We start from the raw sequence: 23,916 nt of genomic DNA, 5'->3' as shown, positions 1-23,916 counted from the left end.
GTGTACCAGTTAAGCTATAGGATAAAGTCTACCATATTATATGATCTCAAGGACTACCTTAAGTGTCTACTAATACTTAAGACTTAAGTGTCAAGAGAATATGTTCCACGCTTAGCTTTCTTCTTATTTATCCAGGACCCCAGGAAGTGAATGTGGTATCCATTTACTGTCTGCATCATGGAAGAGGACACATGTCCCACAGCCACTGGTGCCATTTGGTGGAGGACAGGGTGGGTAACAGGATGCAGCTGGAGATTCATAGATTTCTAGGCTGCATATAGTACATTCCCATCTTTTTCCAGGTGAGTGATTATCCCCAGGAGGAATTCAGGTCAGTTCTATTGTTAAGAGAGGCCATGAAAGTCAGGGTTTGGGGAGGTACAGAACTCATGGCTATGGAAGATGTGATAGAACACAGGAAGTCAAATGCTGTAAGATGTTTAATCCCTGAGGAGTTAAATGGTTATCTGAGGGATCCTTTTCTATGGCCCACCACTTCCTATATACGTCATCACTCAGAATATGCAATTTGGTGGGCATATAAAACCAAGTACATAAATGACTACTATCACAGAGTTAGGAAAACTGTTTAAGAGAAGTTCAGAGTACCACAGTGCTCAGAGGAGGGTAAAGAATACCCAATTAGTGAATCAGAAAATAATATATGGAAGTAAAAGCATGAAGCTTTGAACAATAGCTTAAAATTCAATGAATTTTAGAGAGATTAGAGAGGAAGAGCATCCCCGTCAGAAAGAATAGCATGTTCAAAGGCTCAGAGAAGGAAAATGCTTGGGTTTTTAAGGAACAGCAAGTAACAGGGAGGATTGGAAAACAGACATAGGAAGAGAGAAGATCTTGGCAAGGTTGGGGTTGGAGAAATGTACATGATGGAAACAAAATATTAAAAACAGAAGGCACATAATTGGTAATCTGTATTCCGGAGTCCCCTGTGCCCAAGCTTCTCAATCTATATGATAGAAGAATACCTTCCTCTCTCTTTTTCACCATAAGCAATTATGAATTTTCACTCTGTTCCTAAAAGGTGAAAAGAAACCCAGGATATTATTATGAACCTGAATAATAATAGCTCATGTTTATTGTGCTAGGCATTGCGATAATAGATTATCTAATTTAAATAACACAACAACACTATGAGGCAAGTGGTATTATTATTCATATTTTACAGATGAGAAAACTAAAGTTTAGTGATGTCAGCTTTCCAAGGTCACAAAGATAACACGCAGGGAAACCAGAATTGAAACACTAAATGCAAAACTCAAGGAAAGGATTTGTTCATGTGCTCTAGATATATGATCTCTATAAGCGCTTGCAAGTAAGTCAAGTTATACAAATAACCAAGTTTACCATTTTTGTAAAAAAAAAAAAAAAAGTAAATCAACTGAAAATAAACATCTTATTCTGCTAGCAGCTCAGAGGAACGTTTCCCATCCTTTCAATCAATCACAGCTTTCTGACGGTCCTCACCATCAGGATCAGTGTAGCATAATACTGAAAAATTCCTGCCATAGCCCAAAGGTCCCAAATGACCTTGGAAGATCAGATAATCCCTCTACTAAATGCCATCATCAAAAAATCATTACCTTTTCCCCTCAAAAACAAACTACCAACACTGGGAGAAAATCTACCTTAAATGAAAGCAAGACACTGATCATAAGAAGAATTTTCTTGAAAATGTCACTACTTTGCAATGGTTTTACTTTTCTTCCATACATGTAAGAGGAAAAATATGCAGGATTACACGTATGCTGTCTTACCATGTCTCAAATGACTCCAAGAAAGAGTCATACTTCAAAATAGAGGGAGTATTTCTATGTAAAACCCACATAATGATAATTATGATCTTTTCTTTAGTTTTATAAAGCCAGCCCACCTCAGTGAATTCCTACATCCCAGATGGAAACTGAATCAGCTAAACAAAAAGAATAAAAGGTGGAGATGGGGCACTAAATAAAATACCTTTTCCAAATTCTCCAGAATTCACCCATATGGAATATTTGAATTAAGCATTGAATACAGGAGCTTCTGAGGGAAATTCTCACTATTAGAGAAGCAGTAGACAAGGAAGCAAGAAGTGGTACCAATTGCCTCCCACTTCCTCTACATTTTCCAACTTTAATCCCAAGGAAGAATGCACCAAACTTCTTATTCTTTCCTGGAACGATAGAATCTCTACAGTGCCCCTGAAAGCAGTGATCCTGATAAGCAAAATGCCATTAAGCCTGAAAGCAGCAGTTTTATGGACAACATTTAAATTATTTCCATGCGCCCTCTGCTCACGCAGGATCAATCACCGTGATTGGTGTATTATAATTTCCCCTGACTAAATTGGTCTCTCTCTTTTGCTTTTTCCCCCAAGGAACTCAATTTGCCAGCAAGGAGCCTTTCCTGCCACCCTCTATTTTTTTTTTCTTTTCATATTAACTATAATACAAAGGACTAAAGTCAAACCCAAACTCAGAGATTCTCATTGTTAACCACTGGCAGACATTTTGAAAAGCTCCGAGCATATTTTATCCTACATTTCCATACATTTTTGTGTTAATTTCCAAGTCCAAGTTTTGGGACAAAAAAGCTCTTAGTATTAACGAGGAAACAACTTAGAGGGCAATAAAATTTAAGTTTACCAATTATTGTTCTATTTCTGATACAATGTTTAACATTTCAGATATTAGTCTTTAAACATAATTAAAAGAAAAGTGAACTTTAGAACCAGGTGCATTTTTTAATGTACTTGATATAGGAAATGGTAAAGGGGGAAGATGTTATTTAAATTCTAGTTCTGAAGCACATCTTTCCCGTAATTGTCATAGGAAATTGGAAAATTATACCAACTATCCCTTGATCCTAGACACTGTTTCACCAATAAATTTTTGCTTTCGTTTCATAATTTCCTTTAATATTTGTACGTCTTAAAGGCAATGGCCAAGTCTCTGTATTAAACAAAATGTATATGCCGTCAATGCCCCAGAATCTCTATGAATGAAGGTAATTATCTACAGAGGGGCAATATGAAAAGAAGATCCCCACCCCTTTCAAAAGTATCTCTATTTCCACGGTTTCATAGAATGCCATTTGCCATGTTATTCAAATCAAGTTGAAACATAAATGTGCTTGAGAGGTCATGTTCTGGCACTTCTCAAATTTTTCTGTGAGGCATCGCTGTTGAGGAGGAGACTGAAGAGTGAATACATACAGCCTGGCTTTGGAGGGCAGCTCCCAAAGCAACCCACTTCCAAACTTGAAATTTCTTTGAAATCTTGTGATATAGTCTTAAAATGCATGCAAATTGTGCCTACCGCTGCCTAAGGTATCTGTTTGATTTAATATGAAGATTAAAGTACTTATCTGGATCTACTGAGGCATGCTTACCTTTAAGCCATGAACGGTCATCAGCATGATGCTGTGAAGACGGGATCAGCAATGAGAGATGAAGTGCCTCAACTCTGGCGAGGAGTTGCTGCTCCAATGCGACTATAGGTCTAGGAGGAAAATGATGCCATAAGAAAGAAACAAGTGGCTAGAAGGAAAGCTTAAAGGGAAACAAAGTCAAACTTACTTCACGATTTGCCTAGGGTCAAAGAATGATGCTTAATAATTACAATGACTTGATTTAGAAAAACATGCTATTGGAAAATGAATGGAAAAAGACAAGGAATTAAACTGTTCTTGTAGCATAAAAAGAAGAGGTAATTTCTCATTCAGTTGCACACTTTAAAAACGTAAAACTAAAGATTTTTAGTTTCTTGCTATATAGTAAAATAAAGTTACATAGCAAATCTCATTTTAATAAGATGTCTTTAATTACATGAGATTTAGCAGAATGTAGGGATAATTGTTTTGATGACATAGTTTATTAACAAAAGAAAAATTATGACATGCTAGTAGCATAAAGGAAGCTATATGCCATCATCCTTTAGGATCTAAATATTATTTGAATGGATTTTTTTTTTTTTTTTTTTTTCCCGGTATGTGGGCCTCTCACTGTTGTGGCCTCTCCCGTTTGCGGAGCACAGGCTCCGGACGCGCAGGCTCAGTGGCCATGGCTTACGGGCCCAGCCGCTCCGTGCATGTGGGATCTTCCCGGACTGGGGCACGAACCCGTGTCCCCTGCATCGGCAGGCGGACTCTCAACCACTGCGCCACCAGGGAAGCCCGGAAGTATTATTTTTAATTAAAATTCAGTGAAAACATATAAGATTTGTATTAATTTGTATTAATAGTGCTATCTTCAGGGGATAAAAATTTGAGTTTAAATATTATCCAAAAGTCAGGTCTCTTTTGGTTGAGAATATACACTATCATATATCTCTGAGATTCACACCTTTATATCATTAAGTTATATCTTATCAAAAAATATTTAATGAGATCAGTGCTTGCTGAGAATATATACTCTGGATGCTGCCTGATTATGCTAACGATTTGAAACACAGATTTTTAACCATACAAAGTAGAGCTGAAAATCTGAACGTATATTCAATTGGAGCAATCAAACTTTTCTGGTTTCTCAGCCTCAACCTAATAGCTATGAGTAGTTGATTGCTTTTTTAAACTCTTTATTGTATAAGTTTTCACATATATACAACAGATAAATCCCCATGTACTGTCAACTTTAACAATTTTTCAGCAATCTTGTTTCTTCCATCCAACCCACTGTTTTGTTTTGTTTTTACGGTTTGTTGTTGTTGTGGGAGTATTTTACAGCAAATCCCAGACATCATGCTGTATTACCCATAAATACTTCAATGTGTATTGATTCTATATAATCTCCGTTGCCATTATAATGCAGTCCTTTAATGTCTTACTTTATTATGTCTCCTAGTAAATTTGTCAGTTGAATTTTATTGAATAGAGTATATATGATTTAGTATCTCAATACTATTATTTCAGTGTAAATATTTAGTCTGGTCATACCTATACCATCCAAGTCTAATATTTTAATTGAATTTGGTAAATTCAGTTATGAACTGCACTAAAGGGCTTTTTTTGTTTTGCTTTTTTTTGCAATATTAAATAGTCAAACCAGTAAAAACCACTTGTGGTTTTACCATCTGAAAAATAAGCATCTGAATGTGTATATACTGGACCAAATCAACCACATCATAGTCAAGTTATATAGATGCCAGATTATGAAATCCTTAGAATAGCTGATTACTATTTAAGCAATTAGGTTATGTCAAGATCACTTCAAACCAATAAAACACAGAGGCAGTAAGAGTGTGAAAGAGAACTTTGGAATCCACACAAGCCTAGGTTCCAATCTCTACTCTGCTACTTAATTAATGCCTTTGTTAACTTCAGCTAGTTAGTATTCTGAGTCTCAGTAACCTCATCTGTATTATGGGGATAAAAATGCCATTGTAGGGCTGCCCTGGTGGCGCAGTGGTTGAGAGTCCACCTGCCGATGCTGGGGACACGGGTTCGTGCCCCGATCCGGGAAGATCCCACATGCCGCGGAGCGGCTGGGCCCGTGAGCCATGGCCGCTGAGCCTGCGCGTCCAGAGCCTGTGCTCCGCAACGGGAGAGGCCACAACGGTAAGAGGCCCGCGAACCACAAAAAAAAAAAAAATGCCATTGTAACTATCAGAAAACTTGTTTGAATTCAATGTATGTAAAGCATCTGCTATATGATAAATAAAATTCCTTCCTTAATAGCTTCCCAGTCAATAGTCAACAATGAGATGGAAACAACCTAAAAATTATCCTCAGTTCATATGTCTTTTAAAATCTTGTAGATTATTTCAAATACTAACTGTCCCATATAACTAACAATTAATAGATGGCACTCATTCAAAAATACATACTAATTTTTAAAATGTTTTCACTAGATAGATGTATGAATTTATTTGTTTCTCTCATGTTGGATAACACAGTAAAGAAAGATAATTAGCAATCTCAACTTTACTTGGAATTAGTTGGTATGAAATAAAACTCCTCATTCGTATTTTTCTCAGGTAAAGTACTTCAATGAGACGTGTACTTTGGGGATCAAGAACTTTTTGAAGTGGTTATTATTAATCTTTAAATTCACAAATGAAGAAACCAAGACGCAAGGACACAATAAGGGTCAGAATAGAAACTTAGACTGTTGCCCAAAACTAAACACATTCCAGTAACTCACCTCTCCTATACTTAATTGAGGATAGTTTGAAAAGCATTTTATTCCCCCCCCGCAAAAGTAGGAGAATACATTATCATGTATTTGGCTAGGGTACTATTTTACTATATAATATTGGAATATCAAAACTAAATCCTGATGTAGCTATGCGACAATGACCTTGTGAAAATAGCATACATACACGCATGCAAAAGCCCACCTGTTCTGATAATCCTACTATGCTTTTGCGGCTCCCTGAAACTCTCTCTGTTGATGAAGATGCTTTTTCATGCAGCAAGGTTGAGGGTTATTGATCTATAAAAGTCTTTATGATTCAGCTGCTGTGGAACTGTCTAGTGTCTGTGTCTCCAGAGTGTGATTTTCCACTGACACCAAGTTGATTCTTGGAAATTTACATGCTGTTATCCATTTGACAATAAATTGCTGTGTAAATCCTTTATGTGATACACGTGCAGGGCACTTTTTAATAACAAGCTATATATCTTAATGGCTAATCTGTCTTTTTTCTTTTTCTTTTTTGGGGGGGTGGAGGGGGGGTTGCTTTTGAAAACTGGCTTTAATCTGCTACAGAGGTCACTTATAAATCGAGCGCATAGGTTCTGCGTGAAGCAAGCAAGTTTTTTAGCTTCAGACTTCACCCCAAAGTAATCATTGCATTGAGTTGCTTACCTGAGAAACTGACAAGATTCAGTTATTAATGATTTCTTTCTAAACGAGAAAACACATTTTAGGGCACAAGCGCCAAAACCAGACGGCCTGGTTGGAAACCTAGTTCTTCCATTTACTGGCTCTGAGATCTTGGGCAAGATGCCTAATTCTCTGTGCTTTCAGTTCCTCAGATGTGACACAAGGAAATATGTAAAACTGTTCCTACACCATATTGTTGTGAGGATAAAATGAGTCAAAAACACTGGAAGTTCTTGAAGAGCACCTGATACATAACAGTTCTCAAAAAATATGAATCATTGCTATCATGAACATATATAAAAGATCTGTCACATTATAAGTGCTAGATGCTTTCAAATATTTTAATCAATTTCATAGTAATATTAAAGTACATGTTTTTCCCCCTGTTATGCTAATAAATAAACTAAGACTCAGAGAGGTTACCTAACTTGCCTAAACTCACAGAGCTGGTAAGTGACTGAACTGAAGGTCGACTTGAAGAGCAAAAAGAACAGCAGGTGCACCCTGGAGACCCAAAGGTCAGCCCTCCAGGAGTCAGCTGACAGTATGCCATGTACTCACACTTCTCCAAAGGTTAGGGATTTTTTTTTAAAAGTCATTTTCTATACCAGTTAATATCAATATTGTAGTTTACTTTAAATGCAACTACAATAACTGCTAACTAATCTGACAATGAAAATATTTTAATGCATGTGTGGTTTTGCCAGTAGGGGCTGGCAGATGTAAGCAGGTAGGTGGGCCACAGAACTTTCCTGGAGGGAAAATAAACTCACTAAGCAATGAGTTTAAAGTCAAGTTCTCTCCTCATATTCTTGGAGATGCCATTCCTCCTACTTGCCTGTGCTACTCCTTCCCACATTCTTGCACGTGGCTGGCTCTTTTTCATTCTTAAGCTCTAAGCTGAAATTCTCTCAGAAGAATGTCCTCTGACCAACCTATATGATCTCTCTATTACTCTTCATATCCCCACCCTCTTCATGCTGCTGGAAGCCCTTGTCAGAATCTTCACGTTAATCATATATTTACTTGCTTGTCGAATACTTCCCTTTTTATAGATCATGAGGAAATGGACTGTAGTAAATATTCAATAAATAAATGCATCAATGACCCACAAATATTTCGATTTCATCTCACATGTCTCAATATTCTGGTCTTAAAAATATGACTTCTAGTGTCCAAATGTAATACTTTGTTTATGGAACTCTTTGTTTTTTTGATATACCACTATAGCTTTAAAAAAATCACAATACTTAAGTATATAGCATTATAACTCGCTTTAAAAATAAACCCCTAAATTAACCCTCCATTTTATATATCATTATATAAAAGTGGATTAACTCTTTTTTACTCCATTAATGTAAAATATGTATTACAAATGACACGTTACAAAGTGTACATTGTAAAATGAGGACAATAACAGAACTGAATTCACAGGAGAGTCAGGATGATTAGATCATGCGTGGTAAGCACTTAGAATGAGGGCCAGCACATAGTAGCACTTGCATAATTTACTGTTATTTTTTAAATGATGATGAAGATAGGTTTTCATGACCTTAGCATTGTCATTGCTTGGCATTGTTTTAATAATGGTAAAAAATCACCAATGCTACCCAACACTGTTTGGCATAAAATAGGTAGTCCATAAATATTCATTGTTTTCTGCAAGAGGCACACCTCAATTTAAGAAAATGTATAATATTAAATGTTAATAGTACAATTATTTTAATCAGAGAAAGATTACTCATCCTGTGAACATTATACATAGTTTTTGTTTTGTTTTGATTTTTTTTTAATTATACCTTCCACAATTGGATACAATTCCTTTTGTAGAATGGTGACAACTGGACAGAAACATCAGTGTTGAGTACTGGGGCAGTGGGGAGATAGCGTCGTGAACGAGCAGGCACACAACGTTTTTTAAAGAGGTATAGATCCTTTCAAGCGGATAGAGCATCACACAAATTATAATATAAATGAACAGAAAATGTGTTTCAATGTACCAAACTCTGATTTACATCAGCTTTTCAAGGACATATCAATTGGATCAAGCAGCATGACACCTGCTATTTAAGGAGTCAATACGTTGTGGAAGATGAAGGGCTGTTGTGATGATTTGAGCCACAGGAAGTGAAAAAACTATTAGTCCTTATATCCCCCAATCTCCTCTCAGAGAACACAAAGGGAGTCTTTAAAGAAAGAATGGTTTGGGCAAGCAGTACTGAACAATCACTTCTCTTACTGTGTAATCTTAACATTAATTGCGAAGTCTATGTACTCTTCAGGTGTGGTGCATACAGGGGTTGGAAAACTTTTCTAAAAAGAGCCAGATGGAAAATATGTTAGGCTCTAGGGGCCATAAAGTCTCTTCCACAACTACTCAATCCTGCCATTGCAATAAAAAAGCAGCCACAGAGAATACATAAATGAAGGAGTGTGGTTGTGATACAATGAAACTTTATTTATACAACAATAGTGGGTCAGAATTCACCTGCAGGCTTGACTTCTGGGCTAGGGAATTAGCAAAACTAATGTTTCTTGAGTCATTGCCATATGTTCAGTCCACTGGAATATCTTTCACTTCCAAAATCTTTTTTGTTACTTTACACTCTGAGGTCACTTTCCTTACACATTGTGAAGATTAAATGAGATAATCCATGTTAAATGTCTGGGACAAAGTATCCAAGACAATTTAGCTCAATACATGTAGACCTGAAAGCTCGAATGAATTCTAGTTCTGCTACTTATTACTGTGTGGCCTTGGACAAGGTGCTTAACTTCTCTATACCTCAATCCCTTATGAAATGAGATAATATGAAATGAGATAATAACTACTTACTTCATAGGTTATTGAGAGAAAGTGAAAGAAGATGGATATAAATTGTTTAGAACAGTGCCTAGCACATGCTAAGGATTATATGAATGTCAACTATTATTATTATTATTACAGGTTCACAACTCTCAGGCACACTAAATACTGTTTTCTCCATTTAACTAAAAATCAGGAAGAGCAGCATTAGAATGTTATATCAAAGAATTAATTCTAGGAGAGCCAGGAAAGACAGAGACCAGGATGGGCTAGTTAGCTGCTCTAGGCGGTTAGTTGCTGGAGTTAGTTGGGGTTAAATTATGCAGAATGTTAAGTAAGGCAAATATTTTGGACTTCATCTGCCAAAGAAGAGAGGAGTTGCCTAGGGAAATTGCTACTCTGGATCTGAATCTGATGAATGATGAATACTCGGTTGGTGAAGCTGACAAGACTTTTAAAAACCATGTACAAAAGATTTCAGAAAATAAGAATTAAAAAAGAGAGGGCCCCAGAGTCTCACGCCCTCCAAGTATCATGAGTACAATACTGACTGTTTTGCATGAATTTATGCACATGGAACCTGACTGGTTTTCCCCAGAGCTCCTATTGTCCTCCAGTTTACCTGGAATAGAGTGGAGAGGGGGCAGGGAAGAAGGGCTCAAAGCCAAAAACTAAAATCAGCTTTCTCCTAGAATGTAAGGACTGCAACAAGAAGCTAAAGCCAAAAATGACCTAATTTTCTCACACAAGATTGAGGAAAAAGAAGAAAGTCTAGTATAGACACTAAATCCATTGTAGCAAATACACAAGGGAATGGACAAGAACGAGCAGCGTTATTCACATAAAGAGACAAACATCAAAGTGAAAGTCTAGGGCTTCCCTGGTGGCGCAGTGGTTGGGAGTCCGCCTGCCGATGCAGGGGACACGGGTTCGTGCCCCGGTCCGGGAAGATCCCACATGCCACGGAGCGGCTGGGCCCGTGAGCCATGGCTGCTGAGCCTGTGCGTTCGGAGCCCGTGCTCCGCAATGGGAGAGGCCACAACAGTGAGAGGCCCGCATACCGCAAAAAAAAAGAAAAAAAGAAAAAGTGAAAGTTTAAGGTATATCCATTTGTAATGGGCCAAACGAACAGCCGTCTACATTTTACTCCAATGACACATGATAGTCCAGGACTATGTTGTTAAATGCAACCTCAAATTGATAATGGTAGGATCAGCAGAAGGCCAAAATGCACTAGAGTTCTAGATGACCAATAAACATCACTGGAGTAGTTGGCCCTGAGGTCCAGGTACACGTAGGAGTTTAGTTTAGATCTTATTTATCTAGAGCAGTGCCATCCAAAAGAGATATACTGCAACTCACGTGTGTAATTTAAGATTTTCTAGTACTCATCTTTTTAAAAGTAAAAAAAAGAAAGAAATTTTAAGGATGTATTTTATTTAACCCAACACATCCAAAATATTATTTCAGCATGAAATCAATATAAAAAATTAATGAGATATTTTATATTCTTTTCTTCACAATCCATGGTATATTTTACACTTATAGCACATCTTAATCCAGATGCTAAGTTTTCACTGGTAATATCTGATCCATATTTAGATTTTAAAAGCGTACAGCTGGGAAACTAAACTTACAAACCCAAGTTGTTCCCAATATATATACAAGTTTTCCAACAGTTGAATTGAATATTAGTTTTTAAACCTAAATTTATAATTAAGTAGAATTAAATGAAATTAAATTTGTATTCCTCAGTCACATTGTGACATGTCAAGTGCTTCATAGCCACGTGTAGCTAATGGCTACCATATTGAACAGCTCAGAAAACTAGAACTGGTTAGGGTTGGCCCTGGACACGCTCTCTAAAGGAAGAATACCAATTGTCTGAGGGAAAGAAATGCTTGAGAGATTGAATGTCCTTAGGATTTAGAGTCCTGTTCTTCAACCATTCAGTTGTATCATATTTTACCTGTGTTTATATCACAGTATTTAGTCTTTCCTGTTAACAGTGTGCTTTAAGTTGTAATTCTATCAAAATTGAAGGCAAAGAACTATCTTTTATAATTATTTTATAATATTTACAATGCTTACCATAGTGCACAAACATCATGATAAAGAAACAATCAATTCATTGATTTAATTCTTTATAAACAAATTAAATACCGAAGAGCCACAGGTTATTCTGATCCTTGAACCAGAGAAAAGTCTTATGGAAAGAAGGAAACACTGGCTGATGAAGAGGGAAGATTTTCTAGATATGGGAGTAGGACACAAAGGCTCACAATAAGCTAAATCTAGGGGTAGTGAGGTGAGGGGAGCATGAGGTAGTTGCCTTTTGGGTAGGATGGAGAGGATGAGACAGGATGGGGCTCAGAGGGTAGTCTACAGTATTGAGAGCCAGTCTTGAACCACTAAATTAAAATGGGACTTAATATAAAGGAGGAGCCATTGCATGTATATAAAAATAAAAGAAATGGAATAATCAAAATGGCACTGGAAGAAAATTAACTCTTGCTGTAAATATATCAAATCCTGGAGAGGTACAGGCAGTTCTGGCGCTGTTGTTTGTATCTGTGGAAAAGAGTAAATCAGAAGACACTGCAGTTCATGCTATTAAAACTGGCCCAGGAATAATAGAGTACTCATTTAAAACTGTTCGTGGAATTTCCAAATGTGGCTAAACTCTAGCAAGAGCTATTTTAAACCCTGTGTAAATCTGGCTCCAAAGTTTTGTGTGAGGTACCCTACCCAGCTGCTCATGTTGCTGAAAATGCCTGGAGTCATTTCTGAACATTCACATAGCTTATTTAAATACCTACTTTTCATATATCAACAGATTTTTTCCAGTGGAGGAAATGGGGGCAATGCAGTTCGGGGACCTTCCAACCCCTCCAGAATGAGCACTGCTTGACAGTCTGTGAATGATTTAATAGTGAGACAGACACGGTTTGTAAGGCCAATAATTTCCGTCTCTGCAACTTTTTGAAATATAAACACACGTGATGAATTGCGTGTGGATGGATGAACTATCTGAGCAACTCTACTGAACAAGGATTCAAGAAACGACATGGCAAAGATCTGCTCTAGATTGAATTATGGAATTGTTTTTAATTGAACCTTATTTATTTTGCTGAGGGTAGGCAGTGCCCTGTCCTGCAAAACCACAAGGAACCCAGTGATCTATGGCACAAGGAGATTGGTTTCCCACCTTTGTAGCCGAGGAGAGCTGCACTTAGGCTCAAGCAAACAATTCACCTGGAACTTCCCCTTTTCTGAATGTTATGACTCAGTCAGGCAAGATCTCAGCTGAATAGTAACACAAGCTGACTTTCAGGATATTCCTATCAACATTTGGACTCCTTTCCATGTCAGCTCCTACTCACAAAGTTTGCAGTGCCCCAGGTCACTCTTACTGAACGACGCCCCCTCTAATAACCCACACACTAAACCCTACCGACATCACAATTTACCATTTCTGTCCACCAATCTCTTCACTTTCAGATAAGCTAATCCTTGCTAATAGGCTTGTTGCTCTGTTACTTTTTACTAATCCTAGACAAGATAATGTCTTAACCGGGTTAACATGTACCAAGACCTTTAGGTGATCACTAACAGGGAATTACAGATATCAGCAACAAGCCATTTGTAAAGACAAATTGAGTAGACTGGGTTCGTTGGTATCCTACAAATAATACTCACTGGGCAGACACCTTCACCAGTTACATCTAGGAGGAACTCTGCCCAAATCCTGATGCATATGCTCTACACAGTTCATCTAGACAATAAATATGAACTGACTACCTAACGTATAGTGGACACTATGCTAGATACTGACATACAAAGGCCAGTAAGACGTGGTTGGTGTTCTCAAGTCGCCATCAAGCATGGTAAACAAACATATTAAATAGTAATTACAACATAATAAGTCCCAGTGATCAAAGTCCAGTGAGGACCCAGAGAAGGGAAAAATCAACACTTTCTGGAAGATTAATGAAAGATTTTATGGGGGAGGTGAAAACTGGGCTGAGTCTTAAAGAATGAGTAAATGAGCAAGAGTTACTAAGGAAAATGAAGAAAGGGAGCTTATATAGGCAGCTGAGGTTGGGAGAAAAGAGGATGGGAGAGGCAGGGCAGGAAGGGGAGAGAGGGAGGGAGAAAGAAACGGACAGATTCCCAGGAGATTTTATCTGACCAAATAAAATTGGGGCAAGGAAATGGAGAACCTGGCGATTAAAGTTCTTCTCTCTACCCCCCGAGGGAATATTCTCTTCACAGTAAGAAGAATAACAAAAGAGAGGAAATAGAATTTTCTGAAAGAATTTGAAATGAATTTACATCTAACCCCAATGGGTTTTGTTATAAAGCAACTTTACTTCCTTCTTGGTCTCAATATATCCAGTTACTAGAATTGCCTTAAGATGAATTCGCATGCTTTTTTTGTAATACATAGATGGAAAATACTTTGTAACTCTAACAATGGTTATTGATAAGTCAAAATTTCCTTTGGTGAAATATTATTAAATACTGTATATTTCAAAGAGAACATTTAAGTCATTTTTATATACTCATAATAAAATAGCAACTAATGCTATGCACTGGATGCTATATAAGCATTAAACATACATTAACTTATTTAATCCTCACAAGCATACACAAGGTATTTCTAAAATCTCCATTTTATAGATGAGGATTCTCAGGCACAGATAGGTAAAGTGCTTGTTCAATATCACACAGTGGATAAGTGGGAGAGGGCAGAGCTAGGATTCAAACCCAGGTGGTCTGTTGCCAGAGTACAGGTTTTAATTATCAGACCATACTATTTCTTGTAACGATGGAAATGGAATTACCAAATGTACCAACTCTGACAAAACAGAGTATCTGGACAAAACTTTTAAAGAGTTATATCGTTCAGTATTCATGTCTATAGCAAAATGCCTATTGTATGCTGATCTGACAGTCTAGTAAGATAGCTTCCATTTATAAAGACTGTGATGGGAATGAACAATGAAGTTATATTTAAGTGAATGTGATTAAACTCTGAAAATGAACCATCTCTAACTCAGAAGCATTTCTTTGTTTTACCATTTTGTCGTAGTAGATTAAAAAAAACTTAAACCATTCCAGTCACTAAATAATGACCCTCCCTAGGGTGACAAAGGCGTAGCCTCTCCCTCTTTAAGTAAATGCTGACAGCAGAACCTGCAGTAATTGGAGCCAGATGGTTTAGAAGAGTGAGACTTCTCTGCTCTGAAATGGAAAACACTTCCATGAAACTTGAGGCATGGGCTTCCACCCCAAATACATCTTTGCAAATTTCTATGTATGCACATGTGTATGCGATGTGTTATATAAGCATGGCTGCAGTGCAATACCTCTTTAAAAGAATAAAAACGTGTCAGAACGTATCTTCTATTTATCACATGTAAATTGCTCTGCCTTTAATTACATGGGGTGTCCTGACTGCCCTACTTTCAAGGACAAGAGTGAAGAAATCAAGCGTTAACATGTGCATAACTGAAGAATATTTTTACTTCCGAAAGAAATGAGTCAACATGAGCCAAACTTCATTATTTTTGCTGCTGTTTTACGGAAAGCAACTTCTTTGTTACCAAAAAAGAAAAAAGAACTTGACCATGAGTTGCTCACAGAATAGTTAGCCACTGAATATAGAAAGAAACTATTTAAAGCCAGTAGAATGTAGTCTATTCCCTCAATGGAAAGACCCCAATTAATTTCCAAAGCTAATATTCTGCTTGAATGCAAAGAAAGCTAAGGTGGAAATCAAAAGAACTGAATGTTAATCTCAGCTCTCTCTGCCCCAAAATCACTCTACCTTTTTTTTTTACCATAGTCTTCTCTTTTGATAATTGAAGATAATAATACCTCATAGGATTATTATGGAAATAAAATAACAATAGTAAATATTTGCAGCTTGCCTATTGATAACTGATATAACACACTTTAAAATATTAGCAATGTAGGAATTATATTCTTTCTTCAGGCTTATAGTTTCAGCAGAAAAGGCTTATTCCATTTTCTATATAAGAATTCAGCCATTGTTGTAGCAAAATGGATTAAAAAAAAGTGTTCAGGAAAAATAATGGTTGTCTTACTAAACCACATTCTTCAAAATGTGTTAAATGTGGATGATAATATAGAATATATGAAATTGCGCTTGATGGTAAATACATAAAGATCTGTAGGGGGGGGGGGGCTTCCCTGGTGGCGCAGTGGTTGAGAGTCCGCCTACCGATGCAGGGGACACGGGTTCGTGCCCCGGTCCGGGAAGATCCCACATGCCGCGGAGCTGCTGGGCCCATGAGCCATGGCCGCTGAGCCTGCGCGTCCGGAGCCTGTGCTCCGCAACGTGAGAGGCCATAGCAGTGAGAAGGCCGCGTACGGCAAAAAAAAAAAAGAAAAAAAAAAAATCTGTAGAGGGGAGAGAGGGTGGTGGAAAAAGCAAGAGGCTTATTATCCCACCAAAACACATTTGGTTTACGCACTGGAAAGCCATAGACAAAAAGCGAGCAGCTGTAGGAAACCATCATGTTGATTTAATTAGCTTTGAAGAGGTGTTCTATGACCTCCATGTTGTACAACTGTGGAAGTTTACTCAGATGAATGGCTAAAAACACAATTACACATTCTACTCTAATTCAACAAAATTGAAACTTGTAAAAAAAAAAAGAGGAAAACACTCTTTATGTGACTATCAGCCATCTTTTTTCTTTTTTTTTAATAGGTTTAAAGGAAAGGATCTCATAGATAGTAACAATAATTGGTGAGTGAGACTGACTCACTGATATGGCTGGCTCAAGAAGGCCTGGTTTGTTTAACAAGGATTGTTTAACCAAATCTATCCGATTAAACATGGTATTATCACATTCAATTTAGATCACCCATTTTTCCAACATATCAAAAAGAGCAGCTGATAATTTGTTCCTTAACTATAAACTCAGGAAATATTTGCTGTAAAAACATGACCCACAAAGCCAGACTGAAAGCCTTTAAAAATTTTTTGGCCAGCACCAGCTTAATTATTCCCAAACTTGTCCTTTTATTTTTAGCTTGAGACTGGTTTTGGAATTAACTACTGTAACTGAACATCCTTTTGCATTGGCTGTTGCATCGGCAAATCCAATAGAGGACAGAGCACGTGTATATGTATATTTGTAAAACTAGCCTGGCTGCATTAACTGTCTAAATTTTTTCTAAATTCAGTCCAACATTACAGATTATTTTAAAGAACACTTTGCATTGTATTTAACTTAACTGCCAATGCTTACACGTCTTCCTTCAGGCTTACTCCTTCCCTTTTTGGTACCATCTATTAGTCTAAAATAAATAATAAATACATAAAGTCAAGGTATGCCAATAGCAAATTTATTGACAAATTTAAAATTTGAAAAATTTCACAATGGGACAACGAAGAGTTCCTGAAGAGGATATACACCACCGTGAGTTCCTCCTAATGATCTCACATTTCAAGAAGAATCTATATGAGCAATGATTTCACTAGAAAACACAGATGCCGTTGTAGAACGCATGCCAAGACATCCTCTTTGAGGTTTCAGGTACCAGGTACCTCAATGATCTCTAACAAGTCTCATATTGGGATCTGTTGCAGGACTTATGAATGGATTGACCCTGATATATATATATACATATACACATGTATGTATATATATATATATATATATATATATATATGAAGTTACTCTTCATTTAAAGTTCAAAATACCATAAAATCTGGTTTAAAATATTTTAGAAACTGTGCAGAGGCTGATGCTAAAATCAAGTTTCACTTTGCAAACATCCCTAGAAGAACTTTGCATTGTCAGAACATGCTCCCTACCTAAACAAGTCTCTATAGCCTCTGAAGGACTGATGCATTCATCCACAGCACATTATCAACTTGAGTTTGCTCACAGATGGTGGAACTATGGAAGTTGCACTTTATCCATTGTGTTTCCTTCATAAAAACAGATCAGAAAAAAAAAGATAGATTCTGGACCAAGATGGTGACATAGGAGGCTCCTGAATTTTCCTCCTCCCCTGGACATGCCAAAGACACAACTACACACAGAGTAGTTTCCTTTGAGGAAAATCCAAAAACCAGTTGAGTGACTCCTACACATTCAGCAACTGAGAAAACAGCTGCATGAAAATGGGTAGGGAAGCCTGAGACACAGAATCACCATAACCTCCCCCCACCCCAGCACAGCACCATACAATCAGGAGGGAACCCTTAACTCCCAGCTTCTCCCTGAGGAGTGAAGGTTTGGACCGCATATCTAGCATCCCAACTTTTCAGGCTGCCACCTAAGAGGCGTGCTTCCTAATCACCTAGGTCTGAAAGCCAACAGGGCTGACATTCACACGTCCCACAGGATTACAGCAGAAAAAGCAGCAGTTTTTACAAAGGTGCAGGAGCATCTCCTGCAGCTGTACACCTGTGCTCAACACAGAAGAAACAGGCAAAAATGCCCACATCCCAGTTTCTCCCCAGAGAGGGTCTGATTGCACACTTTCCTAGCTGCTGCCTGCGGGTCAAGCTTCTAATCCACCTGCAGCTAGGTGTTGACTATGATCGTCCCTTTCGAAACACTGATGGGTCTTGGCACACTTTATACTACAGAGAGCCACGAAATACAAAGACAATGGCTTGGATAAACACAAAGATTTGAGAAGCAACCAGAAGTCTGGGCCAAGGTGATTGAGGAGGTTCACCTCCTGCATTTACCTAATGCACGGAGACCAACACAGAGAATCAAGGAAAATAAGAAACAGGGGAATATGTTCCGAACAAAGATATATATCCAGAAAGCAGTCTTAATGAAACAGAGATAAGTGATTTATCCAATACAGTGGTATACAAGTGCACGCGCGCGCGCACGCACACACACACACACACACAAAATGGAATATTATTTAGCCATAAAAAGAAGGAAATTCTGCCATTTGCAAGAACATGAATGAACCTGGAGGACATTATGCTAAGTGAAATAAGCCAGACAGAGAAAGACAAATACTACATGGTATCACTTTCTGTGGAATCCAAAAAAAAAAAGTCAAATTCAGAATAGAGAGTAGAATGGTAGATACCAGGAGGAGCTGGGGTGGGGGTGGGGGGGCTGGGAGGAAAGAGCAGAGGTTGGTAAAAGGGTACAAACTTTCAGTTATAAGAAGAATAGGGTCTGAGGATCTAATGTATAACATGATGACTAAAACTGATTATATTGCATCATATAATTGAAACTGGCTAAGAGAGAACGTAAGTGTTCTCACCACTAACAAAAAAAAAAGGTAAATATCAGAGGTGATAGATGTGTTAATTAACTCAATGGTGGGAATCCTTTAAAACTGTATGCGTATATCAAATCATCACACTGTACACCTTAAATGTATTACAATGTTATTTGCCAATTATACATCAATGAAAAAAAGATAAAATGTGTTAAATTCATTACAGCTCTCTGAATTCATATTTCATACAGTTTTCTACATAAACCTTCCATGATATTTTATGCCATATATCCAATTTAAGCCAGAGGTATAACCAATCTTTGTGAGTTAAAAAGAGAAATCTATTTCAAACTTCACATTCCTTAATTTCAGTCAAAGATTCCCAAAAGATTTAATACTCTTTCAAGTCAGTTTAAGAATGATCCTGAATCCCTAATAATTTTCTCTTATAATATTAAGATTCAAGGTCAGTATTATGAATTTTTTTCCTAAGGAGTTATAGAAATTCCCAGTAGCTAGAGTAAAAATTATAAATTAAACAGTGGGTTAAAAAAATAGTATTTAACTTACTAACTTTAATTCTAGAGTTTTATATAAGTGGAATCATATGGCACAGTGTGTACAGTAAATGCAGTATCTACTCTTTCTTACCTGGCTTCATTGACTCAGCACAATTATTTCATGATTCTTTCCTGTTCTTGTGTTTATCAATTGTTCATACAATTTTATTGCTGAGAAGTGTTCTATTATATGAATACAATACAATTTGTTCATCCATTTATCTGGTGACAGACATTTAGGTTGTTTCTAGTTTTTACCTATTACAGATAAGGTTTGTTAAAAAAATACTCATGTAGATCTTTGGACATATGCTTTATTTTCTATGATAAAAATTTCTAAGGAGTAGAATGGCGACTCATATGGGAGTTATATATTCCCTTTTAAAGAAACTGCCCAACTGGTTTCCAGAGAACATTATTACCACATCCAGACCAATACTTGGTATGATCAATCTTTTTAATATTAGCCATTCCAATAAGCCTATACTGTAATCTTGTGATTTTAACTTGCATTTCTCTAATGACTAACAATATCAAGCATCTTATCATGTCCCTATTTGCCATCTGTATTATCTTCTTTGGTGAAGTATCTGTTCACATCATTTGCCCATTTGAATCGGAGTGTTTGGCTTTTTACTATTGAATATTCAGGGTTCTTTTACATATTCTGAATCAAAGTCCTTTATCAGAAATATGCTTAGTAAATATGTTATCCCAGTCCATGGATTATCTTTTCATTCATCCTCTTAACTGCCTTTCAAAGACCAGGAGTTTTTAATTTTGATGAAGTTCAATTTCTCAATGTTTTCTTTTATAGCTTTTGCTTTAAGTGTCATATCTAAGAAATCTTTGCCTAATCCAAAGTCACAAAATTTTCTTACTATGTTTTCTTTTAAAGGTTTTATAGTTTGACATTTTATGTTTAGAACTATAATCCATTTTGAGTCTTTAATTCGGTACCAAGTGTGTGTTAAAGTCTATTTTTTGGCATATGCATATCCAATTGCTCCAAGTCCATTTGTTAAAAAAGATTCTCCTTTCTCCACCAGCTTGCTTTGGACCTTTACTGAAAATTAATTGACCATGTATGTGTGGGTATATTTCTGGACTCTCTATTCTGTTCAACTGATCTGTGTCTACCTTGATACCAGTATCACACCATCTTGATTACTGTAGCTTTATAAGTTTTGAAATCAGGTAGCGTAAGTCCGCCAATTGTGTTCTTCTTTTTCAAAACTGTTTGAGCAAATTTAGATCCTTTCCATTTTCATATAAATTTTAGAATCAGTTTATCAATTTCTTTAAAAAAAATAGTCTGTTGGAGTTTTGATCGGCTTGCATTGTATCTCTAGATCAAATTGAGGAGAACTAACATCTTAAGAATAGTGAGTCTTCTGGACCATTAACATGGCATATCTCTCCATTTGTGTCTTTTTTCCTGTCTTTCATCATTAGTATGTAGTTTTCAGTGTACAGATCTTGCACATTATTGTTAGATTTATGCCTAAGTATTTCATAGCTTATACTTACAATAATTGCATGTTTACTTAATTTCGATTTTTTTTTTTAGTTACAACTCTATCAAAATACAAGTGATTTTTGCGTATTGATTTTGTATCCTACAATCTTACTAAACTTATTTATTAATTCTAAAAGCTTTTGGCAGATTCCATCAAACTCTACATCGAAAATCATTCATCTGTGAATAAAGACACTTTTACCTCCTTCTTTATCTTTCTTTTATTTCCTTTTCTTGCCTTTTGCATTGGCTAGAACGTATAGATCAGAACTGAATAGAAGAAATAAGTGTGAAAATGTTTGTATCGTTCCTGATCTTGGGGGGAAGCATTCAGTCTTTCGCCACTATGATATCAACTGAAGATTTTTCTTAGATGCCCTTTAGCAAGTTGAGGACACTCCCTTCTACACCTACTTCAGTGAATTTTTATAAGAAATGGATGTTGGATTTTTTCAAATGCTTTTTCTGCATCTATTGAGATAATTATATGGTTTTTAGCTAATAAATTACATTGATTGATTTTCAGATGTTAAACCAACACTACATTTCCTGGATAAACTCTATTTAGTGACAATGCATTATACTTTTTATAAATTGTTAGATTTTATTTGTTTAAAAAAATTTCTTAGAATTTTTGCCTCCATTCTCATAAGGGGTAATGATGTGTAATTTTCTTTCCTTGTAATGTCTCTGTCTGGTTTTGGAATCAGCATAACAATACCCTCATAGAATGAAAAGGGAAGTACTCTCTTCTCTTAAATTTTCTGGAAAAGTTTGTTTAAAACTGTATTATTTCATCCTTAAATGTTTGGTAGAATTCACTAGTTAGGGCATCTAGGCCTGGAATTGTCTTTGTGGAGAAGTTTTTAACTACAAATTCAATTTCTTTAATGGGTATAGGGCTATTCAAGTTATTTATTTCTTCTTGAGTGAGCTTTGGCAGTTTGTGTCTTACAAGGAATTTGTCCATTTCATCTGAATTTATTCCTATAAAGTTATCCTTCTGATATTTGTAGACTCTGTAGTCATCTTATCTCTCTTACTCTTTATATAGGTCATTTGTGTCTTCTGCCTTTTTTCCTTAATCACTTGGACTAGAGACTTATCAATTTTATTGGTTTTCTCAAAGAACCAGTTTTGTTTTCATGTATTTTTCTCTACTGTTTTTCTGTTTCCTGTTTCAATGGAATCCCACTCTGACCTTCATTATTTTCTTTCTTCTGCTTACTTCGGGCTTAAATTTGCTCTTCTTTTTTTCTAGTTTCTTAAGTGGTAGCATTTAATTTTGATATGTTCTACTTTCATTTCTATTCCATTCAAAATAATTTCTAATTTCGCTTTTTATTTTCTTTGACCCATGAATTATTTAGACGTCTGTTATTTCATTTCCATACATTTGGGGATTTTCCATATAATTTTCTAAATGTATTGAGACTTGTTTTGTGGCCCCAAATATGGTCTATTTTGGTAAAAGTTCTCTGTGCACTTAAAAAGAATGCTTACTCTGTTGTTTTTTGGTGGAGTGTTCTACAATTGTCAACTAGGTCAAAGTGGTTGATAGCATTTTTCAAGTCTTCCATATTCTTGCTGACTTTCTATACCAAATGTTGAGTGAAGACACTGAAACCTTCATTTATAATTGTGGATTTGTCTATTTCACCTTTCTTTCAGTTGCTCCACTGAGTTGCTTTGTTGTCAGAGAAATCTGCTGTTATCCTTATCATTTTTCCTTTCAGCATAACATGTTTTTTCCTCTGCCATCCTTCTCATTTCATCTTCTACATAACATTTCTTTTTATTCCCCTTTGTCTGCTTTTAGGATTTTCTCTTTATCGTTAGTGTTGAGCAGTTTCATTTTGATGTGTCAGTATAGTTTTCTTCATATTTCTGTGCTTAGGATTTGTTTTTTTTTTATGGATCTGTACATTTATAGCTTTCATCAAATTTGGAAACTTTTCAGCCATTATTTCTTCAGATATTTGGTCTGCCTTTTCCTCTTCAGAGGCTCTAATTACACATATATTAAGCTGTTTGAAGCTGTCCCATAGCTCAATGATGCTCTATTCAATTATTTTGTACTTGCTTATCCCTGTGTTTCATTTTGGATAGTTTCTATTGCTGTACCTTCAAGTTCACTAACCTTTCCTCTGTAATATCTAATCTTCAAGTTAATTCTATCCAGAATATTTTTTCCTCTTAGAAATTTTGATTATCTTCTTTAAGAGTTCGATTTGGGTAATTTTGTATCTTACTGGTCTCTACTAAACTTTTGAAACCTATGGAATACAATGATAATAGCTATATTAATGTCATTACCTGCTAATTCTACATCATTTTTTTAACCAGTTGATTTTTCTCCTCATTATTGGTAGCATTTTTCCGCTTCTTTGCATGGCTGGTAATCTTTGATTGGTGTCAGACATTATGTATTTTACCATGTCAGACACTAGATCTTTTTGTTTTCCTCTAAGTATTAAAATTTATTCTGGGATGTGGTTAAGTTACTTGGAAACAGTTTGATCCATTCAAGTTTTACTTTTAAGGTATGCTAGGTGGTATCAGAACAGCATTAAGTCTAAGGTTAATTATTCCTCAGTAATGAGGCAAAACCCCTTCTGAGTTCTCTATCCAATGCCCTATGAATTATGAAGTTGTCCAGCCTGACTGGTAGGTACCATCCATATCCCTGTGTGAGTGCCAGTCACTCTTTTCTCTGATACTCTCAAGTGGTTCTTCCTCAGCCTCAAGTATTTCCCTCACACACATGTGCCTAACAGTACTCCACTGAATATTCGAATGGAACTCAGATCTCTAAACTCTCCTCCATGCAGCCGTCTCTCCTCTGGCACTCTGTACCCTGAACTCCTGCTTTTTTTGATCCCCTCATACCCTGGCTCCATCTCTCCTACTCAGAGAGTCCACCAAGCTCTGCCTGGGGTCCCTCTACCCGTACTATGGTCTG

At 36.5% G+C, this 23,916-nt stretch overlaps 1 long non-coding RNA gene across 1 annotated transcript in view; it reads right to left on the bottom strand.

Annotated features, from left to right (window-relative positions):
• The window catches only part of LOC114886029, a 59,078-nt gene that overhangs the window by 19,366 nt on the left and 15,796 nt on the right, over nucleotides 1-23,916 (bottom strand). Inside the window, exon 2 of the long non-coding RNA XR_003791230.1 lies at nucleotides 3,391-3,500. This is a non-coding gene — a long non-coding RNA (uncharacterized LOC114886029). The remainder of the gene's footprint in view (nucleotides 1-3,390; nucleotides 3,501-23,916) is intronic.

Source organism: Monodon monoceros, unplaced genomic scaffold, assembly GCF_005190385.1.
Source record: "Monodon monoceros isolate NGI ecotype Baffin Bay Population unplaced genomic scaffold, NGI_Narwhal_1 Super_Scaffold_6, whole genome shotgun sequence".
In the NCBI taxonomy this organism is placed as follows: domain Eukaryota; kingdom Metazoa; phylum Chordata; class Mammalia; order Artiodactyla; family Monodontidae; genus Monodon; species Monodon monoceros.
The sequence above is the reverse complement of the archived record's forward strand: the minus strand, read 5'-3'. Positions and strand labels throughout refer to the sequence as shown.